Genomic DNA, 25,846 nt, shown 5'->3' with positions numbered 1-25,846 from the left:
ATGCTTTAACAAAAACTATTATGAAGTGGGTTCTGCTATATATTCATACAATTTCTTTCTCGGGTTGGTTTAAGCACAGAAATACATAATACATCAATATGTGTTTCATTAGAACAGTTGTTTCAATATAATAACAAGCAGGGAAAACAAAGGAAGTATGCTGGATATAATTTATTTGCATTTTAGAAGACCTCAGATGAATGATACCGCACAGGAAGCTCACAGTGAGGTTAAGAAGAAATGGTGGCTGACAAAAGCCTTGAAGTTTGGAAGCTGTTAAGTATCACTTAATCAATAGTATTGCTTCTGAATTAAGATAGGATAACAGTTCCACAGGGATAGCTATTGTGGTCCATAATAAATATCATTCGATGCAGGCATTAAAAATTAAGAGGGGATGTAAATTTTCCAAAATATGATAAATTTTTAAGATTATAAATTAGAACATATATCAAATGCTAAAGTTTAAAATAGACTGCCCTATGATATAAAAATCCCATCAAAGCCCAAAGGATGAGACTATTTTTCTGTAATATCAAAGCTTATGGCTAAAATTCCCTTTTAGTAGGGATGCTAACTTCGTTTTAGCATTTGGATTTCTCCAAATAAAATGGTAAATTTGATGCCAAAAACTGGTATATAAAGAAAAGTCAAAAGAAAATCCATGTCACCTACCAATTAGAGTCTGACAATATTTACTCTAAAAGGAATGTAGTCTACTTCAACATGTTCCTAATAAACAAAAATAGGATTAGAGAATAGTATTCTAACTCACCTTGCCAATATAAAATATCTGTCTTAAAGTAACAACTAACGTCCATCTTAACTATGGAATAAACTAGAATCATTTTCATATAATCAAAAACAAGAATGCCTCTTATGATCATGGTTATTTAAGTGATTTAGAAATTCTAGTCAATGAAATAGGACATTAAGTAGAAATAAGAAGAAAAAAAGAAGATAAAGTCATTATTGTTTGCAGATAATTTAATGACCTTGAAAACGCAAGAGAATTTATAATAAATTATAAAAATTATTACTGAAGTTAAATAAAAATAGCTGGATAATAAATATAAAAAGATATGGTTTTTACTGAACAATTGGAAAATGGAATGTAAGCAATTAAGGACAATAAACATAGCATTATCATATTTGAATAAAAAAAGGAATTTGGGGACCTATATAAACAGAAAGTTTGCATGTGGAAAATTACATAAATAGAAACATAGATGCTTCTGAATATGATGACTGAATATTACAAAGATATGAAATCAACTTTATAGGTTTAATATAGTTCCAAAGGATCATTTTTATGAAATCAGTGAAGTAAATTAATCTTGATGAATAAGTATGTGACAATATTCAAAGTATTTTTGAAAAGAGAAAAATAAAGAAAGATTTGACTTAGCAAATCTCTGAACTTACTGTGAAGCACTAATGGAAAGAGTATGGAACCAGTAAAAGAAATGAAAAAAACAGTTCCAAGACAGATCCTACTATTGATTTAAAAAATTAGTAAGTAAGAATGATGGCATCAAAATTAGTGAGGAAATGATGTTGGGACAGTTGATTAACTACTGGTAACACAAGTACTTATACTTTAGGCTAAAATAATTTCTGTAAGGAAGAGAATTAAAAATATAAAATAAAACCATGATGATACTAGAAAAATGGTGAATATTTATTGTCTTGAAGCTGTTTAAAAAGAGATTAAAAAAAGGTTACAGTCATGAAGAAAAAAATACAATAGAATTTGCCACATAACTGTTTAAAATTTTCTCATATCAACAACAGCAAAAACAATTCAATGGCATATGAAAACTGGGAAAATATTTTTGCAACACATTTGATAAAATTAATGACATTTTACAAATCTTACAAATCATCAAGACAACATTAATAAAGGACATGAGCAAACAACTTACAAAAAGAAGAAAATAATGGAAAATAAGTATATTAAAATGTTCCACCTCCATACCCATCAATTCAATGCAAATTAAAACAAAATAAATGCATTGTTTTTGCCTGTGAAATTAGCAAATATTTATAAAATGATACTATTCACAGCAGGTAAAAGTGTAGTTAGGAAAGTACTCTTGTACATAATTAGGGAGGAGTTATCAAAAGAACCTTAAGAAGTTTATATCCTCTAACCCAGAAATCGATCTTATAAGAAAATATATTTAAAATATAATTCAAGATGCAGATAAAAATTTAATTGTAAGAAAATCCTCAGAGCTTTAGGAATAATGGTGAAAAGAGCCAAAATGTCAAACATAGAGGATTAAAAAATTCTGGTACATAAATAAGGTACAATATTAAGCAGTCATTAAAAATGAGTATTTTATGACTCTGAGAGCTAATAATAAACTCTAATTGAAGAAAGCAGGATATACACTACATGATCCATGATATTTAAAAATATCCATGATATTTAAAAATATACATACAGACATACATATGAACACACATACACCTAGACATATACATAAAATTAGAAAGAGGCAGAGAAAAACTTTGGAATTATTCATCCCTGATTTAAATTTTATTTGTTATATATACACATTTCTATTTTCACAATTATATTCAATGAGCATACTTTACTTTTAATACGAAAAAAATATTTTAAGACTAAAAAGTTATATGTGTTGAGAATCCATTCAAGAGAAAAAAATTCAAACACCAATAAAAATCAATTTTCCTATGCATACGAAATTACTATATTCATTCATCTGTGAATTTTCATAATTTTGTGTACACAGACCATCTATTGAGATATTTGATTTTATTTTTATTTCTGAAAAATTAATTCTTTCCCTGAATTAAGAGCCTAAGAATGTAAAGTCACTTTTAAGACCCACATTTGACCACCGTGTTCTTCAAGTGCTCTGATGGACCTTCCTCTAACAACTTCTAGATAAATTTTACCTATTCAGTAATATTTGGTCTGAGAATGTTTATTTGGTCCATTTAGCCAATATCAAGGAAGTCACCTTCAACCAACTGTGACCAACATAGTGAACAGCACACTTGATTTTCACATTTCTTTGCCCTGGAACACCAGCCATGCTGAGTATTCTGAGAGTAACAATGGATGGGAGTTGGATATTTCATCAGTGCTTAAAAAATAGCTGCCAAAGTCAAGACATGCAATAACCTTCTAAGTAAGTTTGCTGGCTCCATATTGTGTTTGAAGGCACACCCCCTCCAAACGTCTGCACTCACCATCTGCTACTCAACTGCAGAATAATGCACTCAAGTCTGGTGTTGCTTGGCATAGACAAGGATAGTCAATGTCCAACTCCATTCAGACATGTGCACCATATCAGGAACCTTATGACACAGTCCTCAACATCAATGCAGCACTTTCAAGCCCCACTGCACATCAATCAAGTACATATGACAGTCAAGCTGATAGACAAAATCTAAGCCAACCCTGAACACCTACTGTGCATGGATCTCTCCAGTTTGCCTGCAGCTCACCTTCTATTAAGATGATAGCTTTGGCCTAGACTTCTATGCCAAAATAAGTCCATGGAGTCACTCTGGCAAGAAGAAGGGTCTATATCAATGTCAACAAACAAGTTTCTTGCTGCCGACCCTACCATCTGTCCTCCTGTTTCCCACCTACCATACTTTGTGTGGACCTTGATGAATGGGATTCTAATAGTCCAAGATTCTAGTTTAGCCAGGCTTTGCAGATGGGGTCAACATGACTGCCCTCTGGCCAAACACCCAGGGAAACATAGCTGAAGGATTACCTGGAGAGTGCCTTTTTGCAAAATTGATGTTAGAAACAAAGCAAATGAAGATGTTCCTATCAGTTTTTTAGTTTCCAGTTTGTGAAAAAAGTGATGTGTTTTGTGCTTAAAGTGAAGATGATTAGACTCTTTGAAACGGTGAACTTGCTAAAGGATAATTCCATTTTAACACTATGGATAAGGGAATAAAATGAATAACGAAAAATAAAACATGTTGTTTTAAAGTATTTACAAATAAATTTTAAGAAAAAGAGTTGAAAATATCTTAGAAATATGTAAATAAGACTTTATAATGTAATATTAATATATAAGTAGGACATTTCATTCTGCATTAGATGCAATGATATTAGAGAATATTTCACATGTTAAATGGAGATTAACAGCTTTCAGACATATCCAGAAGCTGTATAGCACTTAGAGAAACTTCATAGTAGAGCAGTAGAATTCGATATAATCTTAAATATGAATAGTTTCTGGGAAAACTGAATTTTTTTTACCTTAAAAAAGATATATGAAATATAATGCATCAACATTGCCTTTAAAGTAGTAGGTAAAATTGTTTTTGTGAACAATTTGGCAAACCTTTTTGACTAGGTCATTAAAAATGCATTTCAGACTGAAACTAACGTCATATAAAACAAATAAAATTTCAAGAAATGCCCCTGGTTCCAACCAAAATCAACTTAATATGATGATACATTGATATGCCTTTATTTTTTGTTCAAGAGACGCTAAATGTATTTCTAGAATGATCTCTGGATTTACCAAAAACAAAACAAATAAAACCTCTACACCAAATTCAAAATAGAGCTTATCTGAAACTCTAGGCAATTTAAATAAGTAATAATTATAAGGAGAATCTTTACCACGCAAATGAGATAATGAATGCAAAAATATGTTATATGCCATAAGGCTGCATACACAGAATAATTCAGAGCATCTATCACAGGGTTTTGTACGTAGTAAGTACTTACTAAATGTTTGTAGAATTGATTAGAATTTAATTGAAAAAAGAGGTATAATGAGACTTCTATCAGTAGAATTCAGATCCTTTCAAGATCATGGGAAAAAGTTCAATCAAATTATATTATTAGGTACATCACTTGTCTTTGATGTTATGAATCAAGATGAGCTCCTATTGTATCTAAAGAAAATTTTTGTAGGATTCTTTTTGGAGAAATCACAGTGGAATAAAAAGCATGATTATTTTTAATTTCTAAATATCTCCAAATTTTCTAGCATTCTTTGGTCAAGTAAGAAATGCTATAGAAATTCTACATAAAACCCAAACTTACAATGTCCTGGCCTAATCATCTGAATAATCTCTTTGAGTTTTCCTAAAATATGCTCCCATCCCATTTTCTATGGGAATTCTCCCACTGATTAACACAGAGAATGAGAATTTGGCCTGTGCTCTATAGACACCATTGAAATGTGGCCACCTGAGGCATGTAGGGAGGGCATCCAGCTGGCACACCACATGTTGCCCTGGAGTAGTGTACAATGAGAAGGATATTTTGGCTAAGAATACCTGGACAGTCTCTACAAAGGCCCTGATTATGAAAAGGACTTCAGTATCATCATTGTCTCTTGACTGTAATATGAGCCAGGGAAACTTCTAAGTTTATACATTTTACCAAAAAGAAAGCACTTATAAGAAAAATCAAAGAAACCTGGGCCACTTACACTAGATTTGAACACTATTCATATCACTGGTAGAAACTTTTTTGAGAATCCCAGATACTTTAAAATTGATACTAAAGCACATTATAGACTTGACCATAAACTAAAATATAACAAACTGTAAAATAAAGGATGCAAAAACACAGAATGAAAATTTATGTCTGGAGTGAAGTTGTTGGACTATATATTATGAAAAGCAATTAAGTTCATACACATTTAAGAAATATCTGTTGGTTTTATTTTTATTTTGTGGAACTAGTGAGAAAAAAAGCCAGGCACTTGAACTGCAATGCCGATGGAACAATTTTGTCAATTTCGAACCTATTTTTTTCAAAACACCATACGTGATTAGAACACATAATGCACTAGTATTTTTGCCAATTTTTGTTTTAAAACCAAAGCTGTTTTCGTATTACATAAGCACAAAATCAGAATTTCAAAACCAGCAAACATATTTAGGGGTGAATTTTAAAATAAGCCCACTTGATGCTTTGTTAGATCAACTTTGAGAGCCAGGAACATTTTTGTAAAATTCCACTGGGGCAAATAGGGTAGCTAGGAAACACTCCTCATAGTGAGAAAGAAGCATATGCATTATCTTCAAGTTTTGTTTAGAGTTTTTTCATCTTCCTACTGAATGTTTCTGGTGATATTTACAATGCGATACAAGTATAAATCTTAAGGGATTTACGATGTCACCAAACGCTGAGAAACAATTACAGCTGGGATTTACATTTGGGTTTATGTGTTATTTTGCCTATAGATTCCAAAAACCAATGAAGAAAATCTTTGATACAAAACACATCTTGGAACTGAAAGACAGATTCCATCTATCAATAACAACCAGTTGATAGTAATTCTAAGACAGAGTTTGACAGTAAGTGAAACAAACAAACATAATGGCTTAAATATGCCACTTCAGCCACTGGAGCTGTCATTCAAGAGGTTTTCTTTTTTTTTTCTTTTCTTTTTTTTTTTTTTGCATCATTAATCCAATGCCACAGAAATACGAATTCTTACTTTTCAACAAATTTTGGTGACAACTTGTCTACCAAGGAAAGGAAAGCAACACCTATAAGGAAACTTTTGATTTGTCATCATGTATGTATATTTAAACTTACTTAAAATAGTATAATTTATAATGGGCTTAATTTACATTTTTCCCCTAAAAGTTCAAGAACATCTCAATGATCGTAGTGTTCCGAAGACTAATGAGTCCCTATTTATGTCAGAGAAAATAGAAGCTCAGAGAGATAAAGACTATTGGCAAGGATCATACTGCAAGTTTAGCAATATACTCAGTGCAGTCAATTGGGAATCCTAATAAAACCACAAAAATTACCATTTTACATTTTTTATTAACTTATAATTTTTACTGAATTCAAAATACTGTATAGGACAGTTTTATTGCTGGCTTAGGTAACTGAAAAAATTATTAATTTAATTATTTTTATAATTTGTAACCAATATGGTATGGCTTATATCTTCCCTTTTTCTTCATGAATTTAGGGACTTAGAAAATATTATATCCTGATGGATATTTAAGTCCTAAGAAGGTAAAAAACACAGATTGATGTTGGCCCCTCTTCCACCTTTATTCATAGAAATTCCAAGTGCCAAAAGCCTGCGCTGCTGGTTACCGATCATCATACCTAAATATTGATTCTTCTAAAACTTGTATTTTGAGACTTTCCTCATTTTAGAATTACAGGTGGAGAGTCATTTTTCTCTGATACAAACTGTATGCAATAAAGAAGGAGGCAGTCCCACACAATAAATATGTAGGGAATGGTTTTCCACCTCTGCATGCTACAGAAAATCCCACTGAGTTAAGTAGGGTTCTACCAAGGCCACTTAAACATATTAGCCTATTATGCTCCACATTTCTTTATTGTTCTCAAAAAGCTAATGAAATGTTCCAGTGTAATGTTTATGCTGGAGTACTTTTAACGGCATTTTAGAAGTGATGTTTCTCTCATAACTCCAGAAGGGGGTTCCACTTCCTAGAAGTATTTAGTAGACCATGCAGAGACCATGCCGTCTCTTTACTCAGACTGTTTAGGTGCATAGCTGGAGAAGAAAATCCTTAAAGGTAATCAGTTAAGAGTTTCAGTGTGGGTTTTAACATCATTGCAAGTGACAGGAATCTAAAAATCTGGCAAGTATACATGGCATACTGTACTACTGAATTAAGTAGGTTTAAAATACTGTGCATTGTCTATTCATACATAACATTGAGTTATATTGTCAATCTACTGGTTCAAAGTATCAGTGTAAAATTAAAGAATCAATTGTTTTTCCAGATTCATTTATTTTTAGAAATATAAGGAAATATAATCATCTATCGCTGAAACTCAACCAGTTATCTTCCTTGTTGGGGTGTCAGTTTCTTCATCCGTTACGATGAAAGAATCAGACCTGTTGATATCTATGATCACTTCTGGTTCTAACATTTGCTGCTTTATGTTTCTAAATAGCAACACTATCGAAGAATAGCAAGGTAGGCAAAGAACAAGGAACAAAATTTATTACGTACTAACTTTTTAGTAAAATTAAAGGTATATAACTATGCCTTGAGTCGCCATATACAATGACTTCACCTACTAAACATCACCAATAATATGAATGACAAGTTGAATGTTAAGGTCATCTGTGGTAAAATTAAGGTTAAACCCAAGATTAATAATATAAAAATGGATCAAGAAATGAAAGAATTTTAAATTTCTATTGAACTAACATGTGATACATCTTGACAAACAGTGATTTCTTATAAAATAATTATCAGTTAAAACAACAACTTAGATAGATCTTAGAGTTTTTTTCTTTTTATCTTCAAGAAATCATACTATAATATTAAAAAAAAGTATTTAACAGAGTTCATAGCACTGACATCTACTGGATAATCCTAAAAATGTCCTGCTCTTTTTTTGAAATGAGACACAAACTTTCAACACAAATACTGCAATTAATTAATGACAACTATGTTCCACATGCTTTATTTGTATTCACTCACGTAACCCTTCCATCAAAACTGGAAAGTAAGTACTATTAGAAATCAGAACCATAGGAGTTGCTGTCAGTAACGCTAGAATATCAATGGGTACACCAGTTTTTTAGTGTGCAACATTAACACAGTGTGGCACAGTGTTTTAATAAATAACTATGACTCAGATCAAATGGTTATGTTTTTTATATTCTTTCTAATACTAACCATGTAAGTAACTTATTCTTCCATACATGAAAGTAAAAACAGAAGAGATGCAATTGGAAAGTATACACTTTTTTTCTCACTATAATTGTGAAGACATATCCATAAATTATTAGGGGCATAAAAACCAGTAACCACTGAGAATGAAACTGTTTGAAATTACTTTGCAGGCTTTTAAAGAAATGAATTTTTGTAGCATAATGAACATTAAAATGGGCACAATGAACCTATATTATAGTCCTGAAGCTTCCACCATCAAATTGTATCATCTTGGGCAAGGTACTAAACTATTAGGTGAATTAGTTTTATTTTTTCCTAAAATTGGGAGATTTAGATCTCAAAGATTCCTTCCAATTTGATAGCAAGCTATGTATAAAGTTACTAATGATTTACTTTGTTCATTTATTGTGCAACAGTTACTAATCTAAATGAGTGTTATACTCACAGCTTTAACTAAATTACAGCAAAGATCTGGCCGGCTTTATAATCATCCCTCTAACTGCAGCTCTGATATAATAAGGTGCTGTCTTGAATACTGCAGAGTATGTCATTTTCATTTCTGCTCAAGATTTAAGTGAAAATATCTCTTTGCAGTAATCAGATAATATAAAATCTAAGAAATGCCTAAATACTAAGACTTAATCTTCTTGACCTTTTTATAATTTTTGACCACCATATAAAAGTCAGTCTGCTAACCTTGACCTCTAATATTGCCAAGTACTAAAAAAAGTTCTTAGATGTAGTACCTGAGCCAAGAGTAAGAGGCATGAAAAAGGTGAAGGGAAGGACAGAAGTATTATTATTCAGAAACACATGTCTTATGCTTCCCACTATTTCTTTAGTTATATTAGTTTTAGGAACTATTTTAACACATGACTATAGATAGAAGTCATGTGTGGCAGGCTGGTATTGTAAGTAAAAACAAAAAAAATCATGGGAACAACGGAAATTTAGGTCCCAGTGTTTAATCATTTCTACCACTAGAAATACTTGACAAGCATACCACCTTCTGTGTGTTCTGGAAACTGTCTGAAGATAAAGCCAGATACCAGAAATTCAGCCTCTATATTTTGGGCATTAAAAGGTCATTTGAAAAGGAGAGCCCAGGTCAAGAGCAAGCCCATAGGCCTACTCTGGAAATTTCACTAGAGGGTGCTCTTGGGCTTTTATGAGTTGTCAATTCTCCAATAAGAAAACCAAGTATCTCTTAGAAAATACATTCTGCCTTAGCATAACTTGGACTTCATCATGGTACCCATAGCCAATATTTCAACTCAGATATAAAGATATCTCAAGTAGACATTGAGGCAAGTTCTTATTTTCCTTTGTAACTGCCTTGTTTCTATTGGTAGTACACGTGTAGGCTTCATAAATGTAGGTTTCACAAGGGGTCTCCAAAAGTCCACATTCCAGTTAGATAACTACAGAAACTTCCTGAGATGTCAGAGTGAAATTAAATGTGGTTAACTGATGGAGCTATTTTTGCAAATATATTTTTTAAACATATTTCAATCTTGTAATAGGTTCATAATTTATATACCTTCTGAAAGGATTTTAATTATTCTGTAGGACCTGTAGAGGTAATCTTACTGTCAAATAGATCAATCTGAAGCAATTATTTATATTTATTATTCACATTTACAATGGCATCAAATATTGAGAACTGAATAAGTACTCAATAAATATTTCTTGATCATTTTTGCATATATAAATTTCTGTACTATGTTTGATAGGATGACATATGATTAAATCTTAATCTCTCTGCTCCATATGTTAGAATTCTTTTCCTATACCAGTAGTTTCACCTTTCTTGATATAATATTACATGGCTTATTCTAGTTATTTCTAATCATAGATGCTTTCTATATGCTTCCAGTTTTTGCTATGTTCTTAAGAGAAAATGGACATGGCAATTGTCTTGTTAAACTTTTTAATGTTAGTTTTTATTTATTAGAAAGATTGAGCAGGCTTTTTGGCTACACATTAAAAAACTAGCAATGACATATAACCATACATAGCAATCTTCTTGAGAATAAAAATGAAAGGCTACAATTCTTTTTCACATTCATGATGTAAAATTTTTCTGAACCACTGATGTCCACTGGCCACTATGGCTGATACCATGTTGACCTTATCATCACACATGTTGCAATCTTGATGGCTTTAGCATCTTTAGGGTTGATAGGATAATTCTGAAAGTGATTATGGACATACTAAGGTTTTGTCTGCATTTCCAATTTGGTTAAATTTGAAGTTTCATTATTCCCTAATTGAATCAAGCTTAATTATCTTGAAGTTTCTCTCAAAAATAATCTTGAACCTTCTAACAAATAAATTCTGGGCTAAACAGTATTCCTTTAGAATGCATACTTTTTTAAAAAAATGTATTTTAATTTCTCATTTGATAAAAGACAAGCTAGTTTCACTTGTGAACTCTGGTTCTTTTCATCCACTGACATAGACTGCAACCAGCACTGAAAGGTTGGGAAATTTTGAAGTGGATTCAAAGCTCTTATGGTCACCTGAGCCCTTAAGGGCTCCTCTTTGAGAAGCACCAGAGAGTTTAATCATATACATCTGATGCATGCTATCTCCCTATTCAACTTGCAGAGTCAACCAGCATATATTCAAAGTGTACCTTATCCAAGTTTGTTGGAAATAAGCTTAAGTAAATCTATCAAGAATTGGCAAAAGCTGGTTCTTTGAAAAGATCAACAAAATTTGAGTTCCCATCGTGGCTCAGTGGTTAACGAATCCAACTAGGAACCATGAGGTTGCGGATTCGATCCCTGGCATTGCTCAGTGGGTTAAGGATCCGGCGTTGCTGTGAGCTGTGCTGTAGGTTGCAGATGCGGCTCAGATCCTGAGTTGCTGTGGCTCTGGCGTAGGCTGGCAGCTACAGCTCCCATTGAATCCCTAGCCTGGGAACCTCCATATGCTGCGGGAGTGACCCAAGAAATGGCAAAAAGACAAAAAAAAGAAAGAAAGAAAACCTCTTAACTATTCATAAGTGTCCTTTTTATGATTTTCTGTTCTATTCTTTCTATTGGGAAGAAAGAAAGAAAATAGTTTTACTTCATTTTATGAATAAGATGTAATAAAATATTTTAGCTAGAAGTTATATAGGAGGTCTATGTTTAACCTGATTATTTTATACATTAGGACACAGAAAAAATAAGTACTTCCTATCCCATGGCAGTACATAACAGGTCTTATTCAGAGTTCCTAACCCAATGTTCTTTCTGTTTCACAACTTTCCATTGCTGTTTGTTTTTTCCTGAAGGACCAATGCATTATATCATAAGTTCATGATGACTTCCACTAAAATTTCAGGGAAAGAAAAGAGATATAAAGAAAAATACTCTTAAGCATCCAACTCTTCAATTCAGGTAAACTTCTTATGTGCAATGGTCTAATGGTGAACTGACTTAGATGAACTGGCATGCTCATTAAAAAATGTATGCATCACACAGTACGATTAATGTTCTAACTGACTAGAGTGACCTTGTATGTTCCCGCGGTTACCCAGCCTATGTCATCCTGAATAAGATGCACCCTGTATTTCTCTGAAAGTCAGCCCAGCATGAAAATACTGCCTACTTTGTAGGAATAAGAGTGCAGGTGTACTCTTTGCTTTAAGAAGATACAATAAGCCAAATTCTGAAATTACCAAACAGATAAATTAGGGGGTGATTATTCACATTATAAAAGGATTCACCACAGGATGCTTTTAAATCATAAGCTGCTCTACTGAATTTTAAATAAGTTGATTTACAAAGCTTCCTTTATAAGTACTTTTCACAATCTAGAGTCCATGGTGACCTCATCCAAAGGCAGTGAGAGATTGGTGAACGTAAAAAGTCCTACCACTTACTACTTGCTAGGCCAAGATTCTTTATCCATATGAAAGAGTAATTAGTACCATAATTCATTTTTGAAAAATTAATGAATCTTTCACTCCTGAAAAAATTAACATCTTCTGAGTACTTACTGTGTGCCTGGCACAGTGCTGAGCATTTTACATAATAATCACATTTACTCCTCCTCACCACAACTCTGGAAGATTAATACAATTATCCCAATTACAGATGAGGAAATTGGGACTCAGAGAAGATGGAGTTAAGTAACTTGACTAAGTTTATGCAGCTAACAAATAAATGATGGTGCCAGAATTCAGAGCCAGATCCATCCAAAGCTCTTGCCCTTGCATGCCTTACAGTACTATTTCAGATAAAATTAATGGTGTCTGTTACCTCTCACCTAACTGAGCATAGCTGTACTCTAATGTACTATTTCAGTGGAGCAATTCTGTCTACTGAAACAGAGACCAGCCATACAATCTGTTTACACAGAGACAAGGAACTCACCGATGAGGCTGCCTATTCTGATTACTGCACTGCTATATTAAGCCAGAACCTATCTCCTTATAATTCCCATATATTAGTCCTAGCTTTGCTCTAGAGCTGTTGAAAATGACCATAACCTCATTTCATCATAGCTATCATATTTCCCTCATGGTTTTTTCTTTGCAAGGTGAAATTCTCCAGTTCTCCCAACCATATATTTTAGATGATGGGTATGTCTACTATTCACAGATATTTTATTCTTCCTTGAAACTCATTCTTCTGGAGCATTGAGAACTTAGCTATAACATTTCTAAGCAGGCATAGAACTAACAAATGCTTGAAAGGCTGCATAGCATAGTAGTTAAGGGCACAAGCTCTGGAACTCAGACTGCCAGAGTTCTATTCAAATCCAAGCTTTACCACTTACCACATCTGTTTCCTTGTGGATTTACTTTATCTCCCTCCTATGCCTCAGCTTCCTCCTTCAACTATGAAATGGATATAACAATAGTACCTTCTTCACAAGACAGCTTATAAAGATTTAAAAGAGAGACTGTATGTAAAACAATTAGGATCCTGCCTAGCAGGTTATAAGTAGTATAAATTTTTACCATTGTTATTGATACTATAGGAGTGGGTGAGCATTAACCGCCTAGAAAAAATTATGACCTCTATCATTCTACCAGATTGACTCTACTATCCAAATATAATGACAACAAGCTCTGCTAGAAAAACATTTGATTAGAGACCAGAGATCTGCCTCTAGTCCCAGATCTTCCACACACCCCAACTTAGAGATCTTGAACTAGTCACTTTACCTACCTCATATATTACACAGAGGAATAGGACTATACTTTTACTTCTAAAATGATACGATTTGATTTTAGGATTCTAGGAATCTATGGCCCAATTCCATTAGGCCTTACTTAAATTTCTTTACTAATTATTTTCAAAGACTACCATTAAGTACAAACCTTTTAGTTGAACATTTATGTCAATCTGTTGAGATTTCAAGTAGTTTAACCAGATTATTTCCATGACAGAGAATAAGCCTCCTAGATTCTACAGACAGGTCTCTTGGAAAATGAAAGATGTTATAATTTCATAGAAAGGAATTAAATGTCACTTTTGAGGTGACGTTTTGATCTGCCATGTCATCAGATCCTGCCCTCTGTCTGCCCCACCTGGCCCAGTCCATTTTTAATTATCTTGCTGAATCTCAAAGCAGTCCTTTTAGTAAACACCAATTTCTGGTTTGGATGGAATGCTAAGTTGATACAATAATCATTAAATGTTCCATCCACAAAAGTGAATCCAAGGTGGACTACCTCCCTACCAAAAATCACCTTATTCTGTGATATGCATAATATTCAGCTAATTTTACTGAATATGGCTGTGCCACTCATGTATCTTATTGTTCATTTCTAGATCTAATTAAGGCCTGGTGTCAATATCAAAGCAGTTGTCTTCAAAGTGAGCGGGTACTTGGGCTGTGGGATGGGAATCCTGTGAAATCAGATTGTTATGATCATTATACAACTATAGATGTCATAAATTCATTTGAGTAATAAAAAAATTTAAAAAAAAAAGAGAGCGACAAGCTATTCCAACAAAGTAAATTCCACACGAGGGCAAAGGGACAAGAACCCTAAATTAACTAATGACAAAATCTTTGACATTTTTCACTGAGTGCATTTTAACAATGTACTTTTCTATAAATAAAAATGATGTCATTGTGTTTCTAAAAGCCATGAAACATTATCTTTTCCATTTCTAAAAATCTCTATGCTTAAAGCCAACATGTAGGTTTAATTAAGTGTTCTTAATTGCATGGACAGCTATGATGTTTCAAATCTTAGATACTAAATTTGTGCACTGAGTGAATTTCCCCTCCCCCACTCAGAGGTGGCCATTTCTGTTCTTACATAAAAAACAGATGAATATTTTCGTCCACTGTTCTATTTTTGATATTTGACTTATATAGCATCTATCTGAGCAAGTGGAAAGGCAACAACTTATTTCAGCATATCTACAATTTCATAACATTAATATGGCCTTTATAATTCTTTTTAAATAACGTTTAAAAACTCTCATTCTGTTTGTAGTCCTTGCATTATGAAGAAAAGCTTGACACTGAAGTAAAGATTTCAGTATAAAGGATATGAGTTTTATATTCTGAAAGGTAGAAATATTAGAAAAAAGAAAGAAATGAAATTAGAAATGCTGGAATCTGGTTTTATTTTTTTCTATGCATAAGAAAGTAGTTTGGCCTATATATATATTGATTTACAGAAAAATCATTACAATATTACTCAGATTGTCTGATGCTAATATTGCTACACCAGCTTTGTTTTGGTTAATGTTTGCATGATAATTCTGGTTGTGTTATAGCAGAACACTTAGCAGAAACAGAGTCATTTTTACATATATTATATTTCAAATGTAAAAATCATCCCTTAAATGCAACAGTATCGCCTTTGAGAAATAAATTTATATAATATTCATTAAAATGATTAAATTAACATTTTCATAGCACTTTAAGCTCCCTTAAGAACTCTCCTATTATTTCACCAAGTGGTAAGAGAACATTATAGTAGGTAATATTAACCCCATTTTACAGATAAATAATAATAAGGCACAAACAGGTTTAAATGAGTAGCATAATGTCAACAACTAGCAAGTGGAATCAAGCCAGACTTTGAACTTTGACCTTCTGTATTGGAATCTCAGTGCTTTTTCTATTACTACCAAAGTATCCTCACTAATATATATATCAGACTGCACCAACATACCAACAATAAATGCTAAAGGATACCCACTATCTATGTATATGATACTGCTCCTAGAAAATACAGTAAACTAGTAATACATCATCCCATCCAAGACTTCGATAAAACCCAATGAACATTTTAAACCTCAGTTACACTGTATTTTTTAAGTCTTGAAAAGTGAAATAGTACCAAATTTGAGTCTCTAAATTTGTAACCCTTTGAAATCTAAAAAATCTAAAATGAATTTCTACTTCCTAACTTATAAACCCTCAAGAAAGAAATTTATAACAAAACTAGAGACAAAGCCCTTTCAACGGTGCCTATGACACTGTGGTTATACAAATCTGCCCCATTTTATAGTACACAAAGAAGACTGGAATTCAGCTGTTATCAGAGATAATAATAAACTTCTGCTGGTGAGTCAGTCTCTCAGTTTCATATTTACATTCCCACTGTCAGCAAGAGTTTTTAAGTTAAACATTTTTTAAAAGTAAAAATTCAATAAACAACATTTATATTACCAACAGAATGTGTTTTCATTGCTTTGGTGCTAAAATATCTGATTTTTTTAGACTTCGCTCTCTTCTTTCTCTCTTTTGTCCATGTCTTAGCTTCCTCACTACAAACCATGTTCCCTCTCAATGCTTGTTCACTCCCTGAAGCTTCAGGGAAGAGTACTAAAAACTGCCTGGATGCCTAGACCCTCATGCTTCTGAGATTAAACCCAGACGCACTCATGGCATGGGTCCCGTTCTTTGTCTGAAGCCTGTGTCTGATTGAGTCAGATATGGAGTTATTATCAAACAGCAAGCCTAAATTTTTTGCTATTTGTACAAAAAAAGTATGATATTTGTAGAAAAAAAATGACTATCTAATGAACTATTCCAAAGAAAATAGCCTCATTATATTTTCACCTTATTTCCTCATTCCATTCTTAAAGCCACAGTGAAAGGAAAATTGTTGTGGTCACTCTAAAATACTTTTCCACTGCCAGTTAAGATCTGGTTTGGACAAATTTAAGCAGTCATTTATAGTTTGTATTTAGGGATATGAGTTATCTATAGATGTTATCTAGCCTAGTGAGGGGTCTTTGGAGTGATACCTAAATTTGCTACTTCTTCGGCATTATGTTGTAGGTGTTAGGAGAGATTTTGTAAAGCTAATTTTATCCCAGTACTGTTTTATCCCCACAGGGAATAAACAAGATGGAACAGTATTTTCCCTCAAAATAAGGCTTATAGCATTGACCAGGGCATTTAAATGTATCTTTACAATTCTCAACTTGGTCTCCCAGGAACAGCTTTTATAGATTTAGATTTTTTTTTTTGTCATAAAGTATTCTATTTATTTCTCAGCAGCTGGTGTCAAAAAAGTTGTTGTTGTGTTTTTTTAATATTCCTTTTAAATAAATAAAATCTGTTTTCATATTGTGTAAAATTAGTTTTGCCTGCTGTGAGTTTGTGGCATTATGAAGTGATCATTTCTTCCCATGAATTATTTAAAGTGAGGATATCAAAATCTGACGGAACAATACAATGCACTATACAATACAATTTAATTTTATAATATACCAGTTCATACTAGTATCTCACAATGCACAGCAGTTGCAATACATTGGCTCAGGATTTGTAAATTAAGTAAGTCTATGTGCTTCAGTTTATGATTTTAGTATCTGAGAGGAAATTCTAAATTTTCTAGTGGGCTGGAGAATCTCCCCATATTTGGCAACACATAGATACCTAAATACATTTTTGCTAAATACTCATGCAGGGTACTGATGTTTAACAAGCTTGGGTGGTATTTAGCTTTTAAAAAAAAAATCTCTAAGCAGTTGTTCACCCTCTCATCACTAAACACTGCTGGTATTTTCAGCATTTCCTCTGTATTTTCTGATCACTTTGTCTTTTGGGAGAAATGCGTCTATGTAACCACAATTATTCTCACTTCTTATTCTAACTGCAGAGCATGTGGAGAAAGGGAAATAGCAATCCACACAAATTCCCCACTGTACTTATAGGATTTATAGTAAAGCTGACACTAACTTTTAAGGTGAGTAAGGTGACATGGCTCAATTACTAATAAATAGGAAAAGACATGATTATAAGCTACAACAAAGTCTGAATCAAGGAGAGAGCAAAGGTTATCTTGTGTGTGATACCTGCATTGTAATAAATTATAAACGAAATACTATGCTGATTTTTCTCCTTTAGTGGATTTTGTAGCATTCCATGAGAGAAATTATCTCTGATTAAATCAGTGTATTGAAAGGATGTAGTCAATGTTTGCTCTTTGAGCATTCAAATAGCCTCTGACAAAATTCTACCACAAAGACTTAAAAAAAAATAAAACTCTCCAGGACACAATATATAATGGGATGTTAGAGGTTGTTTTCCATAGGAAGAAACTGGCTTGCAGTACAGAACAGAAATTAGTGGGCACTTCTCTTGTAAGGCCCACATGCTATGGACTAATGTAATACACCCAAAACAAAACTCCTGAGTCCATAACACCCTTGCTACCAACTCCTTCTCCAACCAAACTGCTTTTCCTTCCTCTCAGTGAAAGGTGACACCATCCGCCATGTTGATGAGGCCAAATCAACAAGAATCTTCAGATTCCTTTTGCCTCACTCAACACGTCTAACCCACCACAATCCCCATTAACTCAACCTGAAAAGTACACTCCAAACTCAAAACCATTATCATCTCTGCTGTCATCAACCTCAAACATCTCTTGTCCCCTAATTTACTTCTCAGTTTCCATTCTTATCTCTTACAATCCATTTTCTAAGCAGAAGTCAGAATGGTCTTGAAATGCAAGGAAGATCATACTATTCCCTTGTATAAAATCCAGAATGTATACGTGTTGCAAGAAGAATGTCATTCGAATTTAAAACAGTAACCAATAAGTCCCTCCATTATCTCCTCCTGCCCACCTATCTGGTCTCATCTTCTATCACTCTTTACTTATTCTCTGTGCTTCTGCCTCAGTGACCCATTATGTCCCTCAAACAAACTAAGCCTATTCTGATTATCCCTACTCTAGCTATCTCCATTAGCCCAGATAGTCTGCCAGTACATCTTCATATGGCTGATTCCTTATCACTCTTAACCGAGCATTACAGAGACATCTTTCTTTGCCTATAACAATACCCAATGCATCCCCAATTCACTCTATCCTACTTTACTTCCTCCTTAGAATGAATTACTAGTATCTTCCATATATATACATATATGTGTACTGGGGGATGCAGTCTCTACCAAAGTATAAATTCTGTAAGAATGAGGTTCTCATCCACATGCTATATTAGTTAGTTATTACTACATAACAAGTAATTCCAAAACTTAGTAGCTTAAGAAAAACAAACTTTTATTATCTTATTGTTTATGTGGGCCAGTTGTGCAGCATAGCTAGGTGCATCTGGGTCAAAGTTCAAAGTCTCTCATAAGGTTGTGATCAAACTGTCAGCTAGGGCTGTAAGGCCCACATGCTATGAACTGAAAACTGCATTCCAAATTCACTTGCTTGGTTGTTGGCAGGCTTTCTTCCTTTGTCAGGTGAGTGCTTCCACAGGGCTGTCTTATGACATGGCATTTGACTTGAGTGAGGGGTATTCAACAGATGCAAGCCATAGTCTTTTTTGTTTTTTTTTTTCTTTTTTGTTTTTTTAATTAATCTTGGAAATGACATCCCTTCATTTTTGTCCTTTTTAGAAATGGGTCACTAGACCAGTCAATACTAAAGGAGAGTTACGTAAAGTGGTGGGATATAGGCTATGGAGATTGTTGGGGCCCTCTTGGGAGTTGCCCATCACAACTGATTACCACTGTACTCTCAGTGTGCAGAATAATTCCTGGAATTTAATAAATGAATGAATAAAAAATGAATCTCCCATGGATTAGTACTGGAATCTGTCCTAATTCAACATTTTGCCAATGATGAAGAAAAGTAGTGAATAAAATCACACTCAAAGCAGTGAAATTTGAGTCATTCAAACCAAAGAGATAACCAGTAGGAAAATCAGGTTGTGTGAATAAGCAAAAAAGTAGTGGCACAGCCACAGTTTCTTTACCTGTAAAAGATAGGATGTAGTTGTACATGTTGGAGATTTAATGAGGTAACTCACATGGAATATTTAATATAGGGCCTCACAAATCAAAGGTACTGAATAAATGTTAGTAATTGCTCTTAGGATAAAAGTAAGGAAAGTACATTTAAGAAAAATGATACAAATTTTATTTTTAAGAAGATTTGAGATATGAGATGCAGTCAAAAAATAATCTATAAATCACTTTGAACTGTTTACTAATAATATTAGCTTAATATGAACCTGCAGCCAAAAAGACTAATAAAATGTTGGGGATCATCATTTCATCATGTACTGAAAACAAACTAGAAAGGTTTTCCTATTTTATATAAAATTAAGACATCTTTGAATGTATGTAATGATGCATTTCTAGTTTGTATAATCCATGAAAGCTTATATGGAAAGGGATGTGTGCAGCTTTGGAATGGAAAGATTCTCAGTATGCCTTGGGGTTAAAGTGTCTGAAAAGTTAAAGAAAGGGCACTGAACCTGACCTATTACATAATGGGATTATTGAAGTTATGGAGAGAGTAAGCACAGAATTATTCATGAAATCCGAGAATGTTAATACTATAGGACAGACTTCAAGTTTGGAAAAGTACAAATAGAATCAGAGATTGAAATGCTACTCAGTATTTTAAGAATGTTTACCTTGAGAGGGAGCAAAGATTTAGAGATTAAGGAGGTGGTTGAGAAATTCATGGAAGATACATCAAAATAGACTACAAGGTTATATATATTTGAGGTTGGCATCATGGAGGAAAACCAGAGGTCTTTCAACCTATTTATTAATGTCTCTTTTCGCAACTGAATAGGCAGGATGGATTGCAGCTTTGATGAAGCCACTTCAAAAGCATGAGTAGCATTCCAATAAGATATCATTCTTATTCTATTAGTGCTAGAGTGACAGTCATTGTTATACTGCTGGTCTTCATGGAGAATCAGCATTAACCAGCTATATGCAAATCTCTATATATATGTTAGTAAACTTTGGCTTCCTGCACTTTGACTACTAAATATTCCAAAGACAAACCTACTGTTTTGGGAGCAGAACAGTTCCTCCAATATCTAGTATTGTGGGTTAAATTCTGGTCCCCTAAAAGGCATGCCCACATCTCAATCCTCAGAAGTGGGAATGTGATCTTATTTGGAAAAAGAGTCTTTGCAGATCCAGTTGGATGACTCTGTAGATGAGATGATCTTGGATCATCCAGGTTTATCATCCTGGATTATCCTAAATACAATGACAAATAGAGAGAGAAGACACAGACACAAAGGGAAGGCCATGTGAAGAAGGAAGCACGGACTGCAGTTATATAGCCACAAGTCAAGGAATGTTTGAAACAAATACTAGAAGCTGGAAGAGCAAAAGTAATCCTCCCCTAGAGCATTCAGAGTGGGTGTGGCACTGCTGATTCATTGATTTCAGGTTTCCATTTCTAGCCTCCAGAACTGTGAAAGACTACCTCTCTCGTTTAAGCCATCAGGTTTGTGGTAATTTGCTATGGTAACCCTAGGAACTAATATACCCAGAACAAGTAACTGCTTCACAGAGAAGCAGTGGAATGGTTTATAAAGAACATTTAAACAAGACAGCCTCAGATTTAAACCTAGACTTCATCTATATAAATTGTGTAATATAAAAAAGCAACTTACTTTACATCCCTGATCTTCAGGCTCATCATTAGCAAAATGATGGTAAGTTCTCATTGTAGGATCACTGTGGGATATGGAGATATGTAAAATACCTCACTTGCTATAAGCATTACAACAGCAGATTATTATTCTGATTAATATTCAATACTTAACCTGTTAATAATAAATTCAAAAGTGTGCCACACATCTATAAAAGTTAAAAACTGTTGTTTTCTTTGAGAATCAACATTTTAGCAAGGTATTAATTAGAGCATAAGGGATTGATTAATGTGGAAACTGGTTGTGCAACACCAAATGTTTCAACAAACCTTTATTTCAAACTGACTATTCATGTCATTTTAAGCAAACTCCTCGGTTGTCAGTGGAACCATATTCAGTCAGGTTTCTTTACTGTCTCATCTTTAATATCCTTCCTAGTTTCTTATAGACAAATAATGTAAAGCAATGCCACAGTATTGCTGGAAAATATTTGCATCTAGCTTGGGCTTAAGACATCCATATATAGAAGCAAAAGCTGTGGTAATAGAATTTTCCTAAATGTTCATCTAAGAGAATTGACAACAGCATAATAATCTCAAGGACAAAGTTTTGAAATGTGTACTGATCATGAACACTTTTGGTTATCCCTGACATTAAGACAGGCAAAAAATAAAAGGAGCTCTGACAATAATTTTCCTAAAAGGACAAGTTAGGAATCATGCAGTTCGGGTATTTCATATTCTGGAATAAGTCCTTAATACCAGAAAATTGAAACTCTAGTAAGAATTATTCAAAATACACACAATGACAGTGAAATAAATTTTCAAGAATTGCTGTTTTTTACTTTTCTAAGGACAAACTTGGCAAATATTATTTCAAAAATTTAGAAATTAAAGTGAAAAATAATATATTAGCTGTAATACTATCTGTGGCTATTAAAATTTATTTATTTATTCATACACTCATTCATTAGCTCAGCAAATATTTATGAAATGCCTAGTCAATACCAGGCATTATCTTTGGCACTAGAGATACAGTCTTGAATGAGCTATACCATTCTCTCCATTCTCTGTCCTTTTTTTTTTTTAGGGCTGTGGCAGTGGCATATGGAAGTTCCCAGGCCAGGGCTCAAATCAGAGCTACAGCTAATCTGAGGCCAACCTATGAAGTAAGAGAAAGGTTTCTTAGAGTTTAGAGCTTCCTATCTTCTCCATATCTATCTTCTCTTCCCTAAAAACATTTGTTCATTCATTCACCAATTAGTTATAATTCAATTTGTGAATACAGGTGTCAAGAAGTCACACCCAGTCTCTATCCACATGGAGCACACACAATGGTAGGCTGACAGATATAAAAAGGAATGCACTTAAAGTTAGGAAAGAGAGGAGTGAGGAGCTAGAGGAGAGTAGGGTAAGACAGGCAGAACTACCCTACCCTAAAATGAGAGATTGGGGACCACTTTCTGGAATACGTAATGTTTAAACCGAGACTTTAAGATAGTTGAAGTCGACTATCTCGGCCACCATTGTAAAGAAAAAAAAACCAAGCCAATCAATTAATTTTAAAAAATGATAATAGATGCTTACAGATTAATGTGCTACCTTCTGTATTTTTTAAAAAGGAAATACCAGAGCTTTTTATACTTGACCCAAAAGAATCTCCTTAAATAGTGAAATTCCTGGAATTGCACCATTCAAGTATAAGGGATAGAGCATATTACTCATGCACCTCAACTCATACCAGGTAGGCAGACATTTCATTTATCTTCTCCTGAGTCCTGATTTGAAGGCAAAGAAAAAATTTTAAATAATTGTCTTATTTAGTCCTCATGACTCTGAATTATATCATTTCCATTTTACAGAAGTGAAAATCATCTGAAATAGGTAATCTGCCAAGATTACAAATTACAGTATATGGGGTATCCAAAACTAAAAACTAGTTGATTGGTTTTAAAGCATCTATTTGTTCTACCATGCACCACTGCTTTTGCCAAATATGTGTTAATAGGAAACTGTATAGGGGGATGGGGTTTTAGCAAAAAATAGGGATACTTTAAACATATTTCTAAACATGCTAGCCTAACTATTTATTTTTTTATTTATTTATTTGCTTTTTTTAGGGCCACACCTGTGGCATATGGAAGTTCCCTGGCTGGGGTCAAATCAGAGCTGCAGCTGCTGGCCTACGCCACAGCCACAGCAACGCCAGATCCGAGCCCCATCTTCAACCTACACCATAGCTCATGGCAATGCCAGATCCTTAACCCACTGATTGAACCCACATCCTCATGGATATTTGTTGGGTTCATAATCCAATGAGCCACAGTGGGAACTCCCCCTACAGCATTTTTAAAAGGTATATTCCACTGCTAAAAAGACCCAGATCTCCATAGAATAGTGGTTAAGGGCATGAGCCCTGAAAAGGAAGCTCTCCTCCTAAGATGGGATCTTCACTCCTTGCCTTACCAGATACATAACTTTAGGAAAGATATCAAAGTTATTTCCTATATCTTGAAGCCTTGATTTTTCTGTCTGTAAAATGGGGCCAATACTGACTTCAAAGGTTTAATTTGAGTAATTAAAAGAGATAACATGTAAAATGCTTGTAATGCCTGGCATGTCATTAATTGTCAATGAATACTGACCACTGTTGATCTATGACTATAATCATTAAATCATCAGACAGATAACTTTGCTTAGAGGCAGCTCAGCTTTGTGGTTGAGAGCATAGCACCAATTTTCTGTGTTTGAATCTTAGCTTTCTCACCACTAGTTTGGGATACCCTTCAATCACATCAATTCTTCACCTGTAGAGGACCAGAGGTTATGGTGAAGATACAATGTTTGCAAAATATTGAGAATAGCATTTGACAATTGATAAGTGTTTGATAAATGTCAGCTATTATTATTGATTGCATTTTAAAAGTCTCATTCTACCAATAGATTGAGAGTGGCCTTATATTAGCCACTTAATTTCCCGGAACTTCAGTTTTCTCATCTATAAAATGGATTGTATCAGTCTTTAATGGAAATGATTGGAATTTTTTTTTTTTTTTGTCTTTTGTCTTTTTTTGTTGTTGTTGTTATTGTTGCTATTTCTTGGGCCGCTCCCGCAGCATATGGAGGTTCCCAGGCTAGGGGTTGAATCGGAGCTGCAGCCACTGGCCTACGCCAGAGCCACAGCAACGCGGGATCCGAGCCGAGTCTGCAACCTACACCACAGCTCACGGCAACGCCGGATCGTTAAACCACTGAGCAAGGGCAGGGATCGAACCCGCAACCTCATGGTTCCTAGTCGGATTCGTTAACCACTGCGCCACGACGGGAACTCCGATTGGAATATTTTTAATCTTTAACATCATCACAGCCACCAACACCACCAATCTAAAGTCTATATGTCAGTCATGTAAGTATGAGTGAAACAGCTTATCTTAGAAATACATACTCCCTGTACATAACTCTCCATCTCTTTTGCCCTATTTTTAAAAAAACAACTCTGTTGAAGTATAATTGAAAAACAATAAATTTCACAAATTTAAAATGTGCACTATGCTAAGTTTTGACATACTGACCAATGAAATCACTACCACAATCAAGATAATAAAATTAGTCATTACCCCCACAAGTTCCTTAGTAGCAATTGTTGATCTACCTTCTGCTACTATACACTAGGTTATATTTTCCAAAATTTTATATAAGTGGAATCTTATAGTATGCACTTGTTTTCCCTGTCTACTTTCACTCAGTATAATAATTTTGAGATCCATCATGCTATATCATGTATCAACAAGTTGCTCCTTTTTGTTGTTAGTAGTACTCCATTGCATAGGTATACTACAATTTGTGTATCCCCTCATATCTTGATGGACTTAGGCTGTTTATAATTTTTAGTTTATACAGATAAAGCTGTTGTGAACATCTATGTACAAGGTTTTACAAGGACATATGCTTTCCTTTCTTTTATATAAAACCTTGGAGTGGAATAACTGGTTCACATGAGTGTAAGTTTAACTTAAAACATTGTCAGAATGTTTTCCAAATTGGCTGTACTATTTTACTTTTCCACTAGTAATGTATGAGGGTTCTGGTTTCTCCACATCTTGTCAATTTTTGGTATGGTTCAACCATCTAATAGATGTGGAATAGTATCTCACTGTGGTTTTAATTTTCATTTTCCTAATGACTGATGATGCTGAACATATTTTCATGTGCTATTTACCATCCCCATATCACCTTGGGAAAGCATGTACAAATCTTTCACCCATTAAAAAGAAAAAAAGAAAGGATCATATTATTATTGAATTTTGATATTGCTTTATATTTTCTGGATAAAAGCCTTTCATCAGATATATTCTT

At 33.8% G+C, this 25,846-nt stretch overlaps 1 protein-coding gene across 37 annotated transcripts in view; it reads right to left on the bottom strand.

The window, feature by feature from the left end:
* ZBTB20 (zinc finger and BTB domain containing 20) overlaps positions 1-25,846 on the bottom strand; it is a 792,790-nt gene that overhangs the window by 468,640 nt on the left and 298,304 nt on the right. For 16 of the 37 annotated variants that reach the window (XR_014824818.1, XM_084991206.1, XM_084991226.1 and 13 more), the window contains one exon: positions 21,513-21,576. The exons of the other annotated variants lie outside the window; for them this stretch is intronic. The gene's annotated coding sequence lies outside the window, so the exon portion shown is untranslated. The remainder of the gene's footprint in view (positions 1-21,512; positions 21,577-25,846) is intronic. 37 annotated transcript variants of the gene reach the window in all.

Source organism: Sus scrofa, chromosome 13 (assembly GCF_054392235.1).
Source record: "Sus scrofa isolate SSC_HxYL_T2T_F1_AM1 chromosome 13, Sscrofa_HxYL_maternal_Yorkshire_Landrace_v2.0, whole genome shotgun sequence".
NCBI lineage: Eukaryota > Metazoa > Chordata > Mammalia > Artiodactyla > Suidae > Sus > Sus scrofa.
This window is presented reverse-complemented; position numbering and strand designations above follow the sequence as displayed.